Raw genomic sequence first — 10,950 nt, forward strand, 5'->3', positions numbered from 1 at the left:
TCCTGGCCACCCCTCTTTCCCCACAGACATACAGTTCTTCGTTTTACTTGCCTTAGAGCAAAGCTGTCATTGAAAACTCGAACACCCACCCTGCAAATCTTATTTGTAACCCTTCATAGCCTAGAGAGGAGACAATGTGTTCTGAACCATGGAATAATAGGTCCCCCACAAAATGCAAATCTAAGTAATAATATAATTATCATGTAATGATATTTGGCTGTCTGAATTCATCTGTCCTGAGTAATACATGCCTTGAAATCTCACACTGAAATGCAATTTTTCACACCATGTGTTTTGTAAGGATTTGGAGTCTGGGGACTTTATTTATTTATTTGTTTGTTTGTTTATTTTCCCTTGGTTGCAGCATTAGATGTAGCAGAGCATCACTTGATCAAAGTGGTTCAAACTTGAGTGATTTCAATCCACTTGGCTGAGTTGAACTACCAACTCCTTTAATAACCAGTTGCAAGAATGAACTACAGAGTTATCCCAAATAACCCACAGAAGAAAGGAATAAATGTTGTTCTCTCCTCTGCTGATATGAATTCTACGTTTGAAGAAAATTATCTCATTACATTAGAATCTAATAGGAGGAAGTGCTCGGTGTAATAGATTAATGTACATTATAATAGTTTCTCCTGAACGATGAGGAATCATTTAAAGTACAATATACTTGTAAATATTCAGTCATTCAGTAAACCTACCAATCTCTAACTCTGTTAGTTAATGCTTTCTAACTGCCAAAGCAATAAGTGAGGAAGGAGAGCACCAATCTAATGTAATTACCTCAAAATACTGTGCTACAAATATCAATCCCAGTGGGTACCACCCCTGCTGAGACTGTGGAAAGGAAATGGAGTTATCAGGAAGAGTTCAAGGTGGAGAAGGTGGAGAGGGTGGAGAAGGGGAGCGATGTGCGCACAGTGAGGGAGCTGCTGGGATGTGCCAGGAATTCTGAATGGCAGGCAAGGATTGCTCCAGGGCAGCAGCAGCTGTAACACTGCCTGGGATCGGTGACACCACTCCTGCACTCAGCTGAGCAGGGCCTCCAGCGGCTCTGGCACTGTGTGGGATTCCTGGGAGCCAGCAGATAGCCCTGGGGGATTCCTGGGAGCCAGCAGATAGCCCTGTGTGCTGCAGGCTGGAAATGGAGCACTTGGCACTGAGCTTTTGGGAAGACCCTCTGATTTTCTACTGATTGTCAGGTTTGAAGACCTCTCTATCTCACTGGTATCCTGCTCCTCACCTTCAGAAACTGGGAGAAAAGGGAAAGAGAGTGGGAGAGCTCATTCCCAGTGCATGGTCCCTCCGTTCTGCGCTTGCCCTGTCCCGTGGCAGGGGAACAAGGACAGACTTTACCTCCTCTGGGTCTCACTGGCCCCAAGCACCCCCCCTTTACTGGCAGCATAATCTGACCCAGCATGTTTAAAGGCAGGATGCTGTCCTTAACTATATTGAGTTGATGATAGATATTTCCAGGAACTACAAAAAGGAGAAAAATCGTTTCTGGAAGGATCACTTGGGTAAGAGTGCACATGCTGCAGTGTAGGTGCACTGCTGGGTGGGTTTAAGTGTCGTTCTAGATGTGTCATGTCCTGGCATCTCCATCATATGCTAGAGCCTCATTTCAGTAATAAGGAGAAGATGATCATAAATCTCACTGAATGCTTTAAAAGATATTTGGATGCTCAGACTTACTATGACAGAGTGAAGTTGTAGTATTTCCTTACCTGAGATGTACAGGAGTAATTACACATGTTGTAGAACTTAATTAATTGTCTCATTTCAGGCAGTATGAAATGCTAATACATCAAATGACTCGGTCCTCATTCATCATTTCATACCATATAAATCCAGTTTATAATGTTCAACGAGATGCAAGCAGACAACAGAACAGAACTCCAGCAGTCTTGTCCCTGGCAAACCAAAGGCAAATCTTGGTAAATAAAGCCAGCTTGTTAATGATAAACTACTATTAATTAGCATTCTTGAACCAGCTATTGAGGAGTTGGATGAATGAGCAGATCTGGAGCCAAGGCAGTAATGACTTTCTGTTTGTGCAGCTACATCAGCTTTTAGAAGGTCTAAGACAGCTCTGGCACATAATTGACCCAGCAGTGATAGATGGGCAGTAAGGAGCAGATTTGCCTCACTGGGTTGAATCACCTGGTTCTGTACAATCAGGGTTAGATTCCTCTGTGTGCCTTCAGACAAGGTGGATGGTCTAGGACTGGTTTATCTTGAGCAGCTCTTTGCACCCTCCTTTCCTTTGGAGGCAGCCCCAGGGGGAAGGGTGGCTCTAGTGGACCATGTTGGCTGAACTGCACAAGAACAACCTGGCTTAAAAAATCTTGTCAAAGCATGGAACTTTCCAGTGTTTCTGGTTCTGGACTGCTGACACCACCACTTTGTGCTCACACAGGTTGGTGGCACCCTGAGACACTGCTGGGCCTGACAGCTGTGCATGCCTCTGAGGGAAACTTTGTCACTACACACTGCAGGTCCTGCTGGGCACAGAAAGGCAGGACCTGCCAGAGATCTGGAGCCGTGGATTCATCTCTGAGGTGGAATAAGGTTTCTGTGATGAAGATGATGCCACTCTTAATGCACAAGATAAAGGGTGTACAACAGACAGGGCTGAATTTACAATGGCTGCACATCACCACTCGTAGTAAGACAGAAGTTGCACTGTCCTCTGAAATCCTGTGTAGATTTTTAGGTAGTTACAGGTAAAAGCAACTATAAATATGATACAGCCATATGAAGTAAAATACAGGAGTTAATGAGTATTTTGCTCAGGTATTGAATGTCTTTTTGAGAATCAGAAAAATCTGTATAACTGTATTTTGACTTTTTTTGGTTGAAAACAGCCCTCCTCCAGACGGGACTAAAAGCCCAGGTGAGATTTCATGTGGTGATTCTGCCCACAAATCCTTTTGGAGGATTTGGAAATTACAGCAGCACCAGCAGTTACTACGGAGCGCACCTCATTTGGAGAGCGTTTTGCCACAACACCTGTCCCGAAGCGGTGCCTTCATCCCTGCTGGTGCTTCAGGGCATTTGTAATGCACAGCCTGCCTAAAGCAGGAGCTCCGTGCAGAAAGCTGCTCACAAGAAAGGACTTGTTGGCCAGATTTCCCTGCGAGAAGCTCCAAGGTGCCTTTGTAACACAACCCTTTATTAACGATAGAAATGGAGTCAAAGGAACGTATTGCGAGCCGCTGAGGTTAACCAATCTGCCACTTAAACATAACTGTAGTTTGTGTTATCTGTAACTGAAGAAGGTCATGGGATCTATCGTTTGCAGTGGGAGTTTGCAGTGCCAACAAATTAGCATCCAAAGGCTGGCTCGGCATACAGAGCAGCCTCTGAGAGCTGCCCGGGAGCTGCGAGCGACAGGAACAGGCTCCCTCCAGCTCCAGATCCCACTGTCAGTTATTGAAACAGCCCCGCTCTTGTTGCCAGCCCTAATGTGCTTGAGAAAGTGTCAGTGGAGCCTCAGGCAGGGCACGGGAGGGTGGCAGTGCCAAGGGGAAGCCGAGCCCGGGGAAGGGCCCGTGGTGCCACTCGTGGGGCGGACGGGGGACTGGGGGCTGAGCAGGCATCTCGCCTCTTTTTGCTTTGAGGAAGGCAACAACTGGGTAATCCTGGGAGGAAAAGCACTTCTGAGAGGGCAGAAAAGAAAACCAATTTACTCTGAGAGCAATGAATATAAGTGCTTTTGCCCTTTCTTAACAAGACCGCCTAAGAAGGAGAAAAAAGGGAGAAAGCAAAGTCTTCTTCTTTCCTCCTCCCCCCTGCAAAATCCTACATGCCCTTTTGGCAGAGATCCATCATTCACTTAATGTGTCCTGCTGAAATCAATTCATGTGTCGGGATTTGGAGAGCTAGAATAAAATTTGTTTGCTGATCCCATCCACAGATCACTCAAGAGGATTCATAAAGGTTGGCAAAAATACCCACAAACCCACATTCAATTTGCTATGTAAAGTAATGCATTAGGGAATGACAGCTTCCAGCAGGGAGGGGGAAAGTCTGGTTGTACAAACCGGTTGGTCAAAGTCCACAAGCACCTTGAAGCACATGCAGTTGCATGAAAGGGGATTTGCCTCCTTTGGTGATGGAAGAAAACGGCCTTTACAGTGAAAAGTGTGCCCTGCTGAGTGGGGAAGGGAGGGCATGAGGAGGTGCTTCGGGGCTTGGGGCTGTGTGACACCAGAGCGTGGGGTGGTCACACAGCACAGGTCCCTTGGCCACTGGTGCTCGGAGCCAAAGGCAGCTCTGTGTCCCTGCTATGGGGTTGGGTGGCACTCCTACCTCCATTTAATCTGGGGCACATGAGGAGGAACTTTGCCACTACATCCCCACCCTGGAGCAGGTGGAGAATTTCCTCCTCCAGCTGCGCTTCACAGACCTGTGAAATGACTCCTGGTTTGGGATTCCCTGGTCTCTGTCTGTGCTGACGTGGAATCATAGGATAGGGACTATCCTGAGCTGGAAGGGACCTCCGAGGATCACAGAGCCCAACTCCTTAATACACATCTTCAGAGCTCCTGTCCAACTCACCCAGCAGAGAACTAAGCAAGAAAGAGCCCGAGTGCCTGTAAGGGCTGAGGAGGAGCTCTCAGGGCACAGGCTTGGCCACAGCCTGCTCTTCTCTCTGCTCGTGTGCTGGGAGCATCATGTTCTTGCAACAGACACAAGTAGGACCTTGATTTCTGAAATTATTCTTAATTAAAATGCAATTAGCCACATTTAGTAGAAAGTGGCTTTCTCTAATCTCCCATTTGAATGAAAAGGAGGGCTATGGATGCTGGTCAGCAGTGCTCACCTAACAACAGCCTCCTTGCTCTCCTGGGCTCCCAGAGCGCGGCCTCGCACACAACACGTGACGGGGAGGGCAGAATTCTCCCGGCTGTAGCTGAAGCCCACACCAACTGCAATAACCCACCCACAGGCTGATGTGCTGTTCCACAGCCTCCCTGCGTGTAGTTCCTCTGGTAAATAGTGTGGGCCATGATGTCACTCTTGCTTAAAGCAATTTGTTGAGTTGTAAATACCACTAATCAATTCCTGTGACTGAATCCTGTGACCTTGGGTGTAATCCATGACAACGCTGACTTTAATGTATTTTCTAGCCTTAGCGAAACTACTTTTAGCTGCCCTTTCCCATTAACTTCCCATCTCACTAATAAAATACTAAGAGAATTATATTCACCACTTCTGCCAATCTTAACCGGAAACGATTCTGACTAAGGAATATTAAATGTTGCACATTGACAAATCTGATCCCTGCTCATCATTGCTGGGGTCAGCAGCCTCCTGCTCGGCCTTTTCTCAAACCCAGGCATACTTTGCAGCCCAGGGTCCCTTGAGTTTCGAACTCAAATTTAAAGGGCTTTTTATTTATGCCCAAAGCAGGAGGGGATGTGGGATCCCTGCCTGTGTGACAGTGTTTATTGTGAGACTCCTCCAACTTGAAAACTTCCTTCTTTGAGAGCAGTGTCTCCTTCCTGCCTCTGCTGCCCTCCACCAAACTTGCATGCAGACACTTTTGAAGATGATCGGTATTTGTTTCCACTTGGTTGTCTCCTAAAGCAGGAAAATTACTGTGCAGGCTGGGGGGTTTTAATAGGTTTTGGAAGGGTGGTTTGGGGAGGATGACAGAGGACAGGACACACAAACTGTCTGACAGGAAGGATATTTGCACTCAGAGGATTTTTTCCTGACATCTGGGATGATTCCAGTGATACAGGCCCACATCCTACGAGCTGAATTGCTGTCACACAGTTCCTGGGCAGAAGCTCTGTGTGCAGCAGGTGGCCTGGGCAGGTTTCTCTGTCTCAGGGCTGCTGAGCTCTGACTCCACTGCAATGCCACAGACGAGCACCCTGTGTTTGACATGCAGCAGAGAGCTCAGAGGCTGAATGTGATCTGCCAAAATCTCTCTTGCTGTCCTTCTGTGATGACAGAGGAATCTCTGCATATTTGGCTTTTCTTCTAGAACTGTGACAGGAGCACAGACACAGTCAGCAGCAGGTGCAGCCTTGTGGAGCTCTAAATCCCCGCAGTCCCCATGGAGATTTTACACTCGGAATTCTCAGTTCTGGCTTGAACAGTTGTGCTGGCTACAGCAGAAATCCTCGTTGTTTCACCACAGCAGGGTGAGAACTCAGTGTTGCAAAGCTGTCCTTCATCTCTCCGTGCGCTGCTGCAGCACTTCAGCATCTCCAGGCCTCCCAGCCATTTCCTCTCGAGTGCCTTGGCTCTGCAGGGCTCAGCAGATGCGCCAGGCTGGCTCCTGCACTGTGAACGCCGTGGGCAAGGCTGCAGCCGGGTGACGGGGGTGCGTGGGTGGCGAGGGCCTGCAAGGCTGACAACGCTGTTGGAAAGTTTGTTCCCTAGAATTCGAACTCCAGATAAATAGTACATGCTGGCTGTAATTTAAATTCAATCAATATTCAGTTAAAAAATAAATAGAAAGCTTTTTAGATCGGTGATGTAAGGGAATGTTGGTTCAAGGAAGTAATTACATATTATGTAGAAAAAGTCAATTTAAGTCCTCAATAATTTACTTAAGTGATTTACTTGACTGATGTGTTGTCTTGACCCAATAGGGCAGAGTAACAGACACTCAGTTATGGCAGAGTTCCAGCAAAACCAGCCCTTGTTACCGTCCAACATAAATCATCAGCTACTGTCTTGTTCCAGGTGTACACAGGTGCTATTTAAAACAAAAAAAGGTGATAAATTTTGTGTTTGTAAACATAACTCTGTCAAAACTAATCCTGTTTCTGGCAGATGAAGATGTTATCCATACCTTTTGCTAAGGCAATATCCATTTTCAGGAAATAAAGTTCCTAGTGTATAATTAGCTCAAATTGGCCGACATTAGGGCAGCAGGGCTACATGGTGGGATTAACTGGATAGCTGGGAGAGAAGCTGCCCCCTGCCAGTGCTGCACAGAGCTCTGGGGACAGTGGCAGGATGGCTGCTGATGGCCTGGGGGGGCTCGGGGCTCCAGGACCTGCTGCTCGTTCCAGGCTGCCATCACAGGGCAGTGGCTTTTTAAGGATGCTCTTTGGACTCTTCCCAGATTACATTCCATACATGTGGAAGATAGAGATTGCAATTTGTAGCCATGACAACGATGCTGGCGAGCGCTGCTGTTCTCTGTACCTGTAATACAAGGGTCCTTTTAAAAATCACCTCTTGTGCCGTGCTCTTCCTCTAAAGTCGAGAGCGAACTCTGGCCCCTGAGAAGGTGAAACCCGGGGTGCATGGGGTGGGTGTGCTGAGCTCTGGGCTTGGTCTTGAACTGCACCAAGGCTCAAAGAACAGCACAGAGTCCCACATGCTCGCTCCAGACAGATCTGAGAGCAACTGAAATCGGAGTTTAGGATAACACAAAATGTCTGCTGGTATTCCTGGGCAAAGCTGTATGATCCACCATATTCAAAAGCTTCAAGCAACCCATCAGACCCCTGTTACACCTGTTTCCCTGTTCCTTGCTGCTCTGAGTGCTTGTAGCAGCAGTGCCAGAGGTTATGCCACCTCTTTGCCTCCAAGGTGCCCTCCCTGGGCCATCGGGACAGGCTCTGAGCTGCTTCCAAGTGCCTCATGTGAGCAGAGAATCACTGAATGGCTTCAAAACCCTAAAGATCACCATGTTCCACCCCCACCTCATGTGCACATGTGATGGTGTGTGTGCACCAGGTGTGTCCTCCTGCAGCCATCACTTTCTGAACACCATTCTCTACTGGCAGTTCTGAAGCTCTGATTACACTATGAGCTACAACAAAGCAAGAAAACCCCGCTAAAAATGCCAAAAAACCCCTAAAGCACTCCTCACCTGTACTCCCTTGAAAATTATTGGAATATGAGTCAACGAATGCTACTGCAGCATTAACCCTGGTATGTGTGACGTCCCTTTAATTCCCATGGACTGAAGATCACCTGCTCTAAGAAGGATCTCTGGGAGAAGCCAGCTCAGGACCAAGGAGGAGAACCAGACTGATGGTAGCTGCACAGGGTGGTGGTGAGCAGCAAAATGTAGCTGAATTCTTCATTAAACACTGTGGCTTTGCAATTATAACCTGAGACTGGGGCAGACAGAACTCAGGAAACCACTGTGGGGAGGGCACCCCAACACATGTTTGGAATGTGGCAAAAATGGCTGCTGGCAGTTTTTCACATAGTAATAAGTGGCTTAACAAATCTTGAGCTTGGTTATGTAACGAGATCATTAGATCAGCATTTGGGACCTATTTACTGTGACAGGAAGACAATACACCTATGATCTATTGTGGGCTGGGTTGAGACTTCCAACTTCACCAGTAAACATGGCTGATAAATTAAATTAACATGATAGCTCTGATATAGTACTGATGGTTTGTGTACTACAGCTCCAACCAGGTGTTGAATTTCATTCTCAAAGAATTAACCTGAACTTCAGCCCCCTCAGGTCTTCAGTCTCTTCATAAAGCCTATAAATACCACAGACAAGGCTTATGTCATTAGCCTCTTAATGTTATAAACATTTAATGAAGTTAAATTTGAAGCACAACACATTGTAAAATCAATCTGATCTTGTTGGGAAGACAAAGGGAAGAAAATTGTTGGAGTCATTTGGAAAACAAATTAAGAATTACATTCACTTAACTTTGAAGTGGATGAAAAATTATGGCCAAGACAGATAGAGCCATTGTATTTCAAAGGCAAAGGGAGCAGGGAAAGCCTCTCTCAGTGGAGGATGCTGCCTGACAGAGATCACCAGCACCCTCAGTGGCAGGCAGGCCCCCCATCCATCACCTGGGCACGACAGGCAGCGCCCTTCCTAGCAATTGGAGGAATTTCACTCCAAATATTGCAGCTCGGATGCCTGTCCCTCAGAGCAGCCACTTCAGCAGCTGGAGCTTTCTGTGCTTCTGTGCACAGGTCTGCACTGCTCCCTCCCCGGGGATGCTCACCTTGCCAGGGATGCTCACCTGCTCCCGGCGTGGCTCCTGCCCCCCAGCACGGCCCTCGAACACGGGGCTGCCTCGTCTGGCTGCAGGACAAAGCCATTCCTCCGGCAAACGCTTCCCTGGAATTGGCTTCCCACGGAATAGGTTGGAGGGCGAGGTTCTCTCACCCTGTACTGAGGTGGGCACAGGGGCTTTGCTGGCAGCCTGCTCAGTGTCCTGGCATGGTTTACCAGCACCCAGCATCTCCTGCAAGTGCTAAGTGGGCAGAAAAGAAACAAATAAAAATAAATAAACCCCTATTAGGGGAGGTTTGCCGTGTAAAAATCCGAGACAATGAAGAGGAAAAAGTGAAGGGCAATGGACGTGTTAAAATGCTGCAGACAACAACCTGCTCGGAGGAAAGTGTATTTGTTCTTTCTTTTTAAAACTCATCATTTATTTTCTCTATTCTTCAGACCTAATGTCTCACTAATGAATTCCAGGGGGATTTTTGAATCATGGTGATATCATGGGTTAAACCCCTTCTCTACTTTTTGAATGTAAATTCTTTTTGACATTCTTAGTTATTGCAGAGCATTGACTTCTTTCCTACAACAAAACCAAATGCTCTTTGGTTTTGCATAGTTAACATTTTGCTAATGGGTAGCCAAGATTCTCTCAGCAGCTCAACAACATTTTCTAAAGCACACTGGCGTTGTTGTAGCAACTGGTGGCTGATCTGTGAATAAAGCAGATGTCATTGTGGCAGGATAAAGGGAGAATAATCTATCACCCTGGCCACTGCCCACTCCTGCCCAAACAAGTCATCAAAATGACAACTTTGGTGTGTAGCCATTAATTCAGGTCTATGTGTCCCCTTATCTCATCTCGTTATTATATCAACCAAGGGTATGTTACAAGCACCAAGAGTTTCCCAGCCCCTCTCCGTTGTCTTTCTGAGGAAGTGCAGCCTGGATGTGCCGAGGCACTGACAGTCTGCCAGCTTCCTTTTAGGCTCTGATTGATTTTGCTCTGTCGTCCAAGCTGCTCTGGCCTAAATAAACACAATATATATTCTGGGATGCTTTTTTTCTTTACTGTTTCATCTGAATTCAGCTCATGTGGCTCGCGACTAAAGATGGGCAAGCGTCAAAATATTCTGACAGGGGCCCGAGCTGAGCACAAAAGGAGAGACAGGAGCAGACAAATTGCCTTTCTAACTTCTCAGAAAGGCTTTAATCCATTTATTATTTTTTTAGCTTCTGTTCTAATTCTCACAATTTGTACTTAGTTGGTGCAACTGGTTGACCCCAGTGAGTCACCTCTCATCCCCCTCTTTCCGTGGCAGCAAGGTGCCATGTGCTTTAACACTGTCCCATGAAACACTTTCCTTAACTTTTTCCTATGCTTCCAGGGCTGTGGCATCACAGCAATGTGCCCCAGCTTTGTGGAGACTTTGAGCTGAGTTTTAGCTTGTCAGAGGCTGTTTGTTCCCTGTGGAACTGCTGTCCACATCTCACTCAAAAAGCCTGCTCTGCTATCTCCTTTGCCTCCCAGCTTTGCTAATCACTTGACTTAAGGAGACAAAACATGAGACCAGGTTTCTTCCATTTCCCTGGTGCATGACTCATACTTAATGTGGAGGTTATATTAATTACTGTGTGCTCAGCATTTAATGAGCCTGGGAAGGAGTCTCCTCTCTTCAGCTACACAGAGCATGCAGGGAAATCACTGCATGCAGTGAATACATCTCCCAAACTCTCAAATCTGGATATGTATTTCATACAAGGAGGCGAATCAGTCGTTACTTGAGTTCCTTAAAACGGGATGGCAGAAGCTGAGAAATCTGGGCCGTAGTCCTGATTCTCTCACAGGCTGCCTTTGTGCCCACTGGCCAACCCTCTTGGGCTCTGTGTCTCCTGATTTCCTGTCTGTTTGTAGGGATAATAGTGGCTGGCTGAGACCCGGCTCAGCGCAGAACATTTGTACAACTTGACATCACAGC

Source organism: Corvus moneduloides, chromosome 11 (assembly GCF_009650955.1).
Source record: "Corvus moneduloides isolate bCorMon1 chromosome 11, bCorMon1.pri, whole genome shotgun sequence".
Taxonomy (NCBI): Eukaryota; Metazoa; Chordata; class Aves; order Passeriformes; family Corvidae; genus Corvus; species Corvus moneduloides.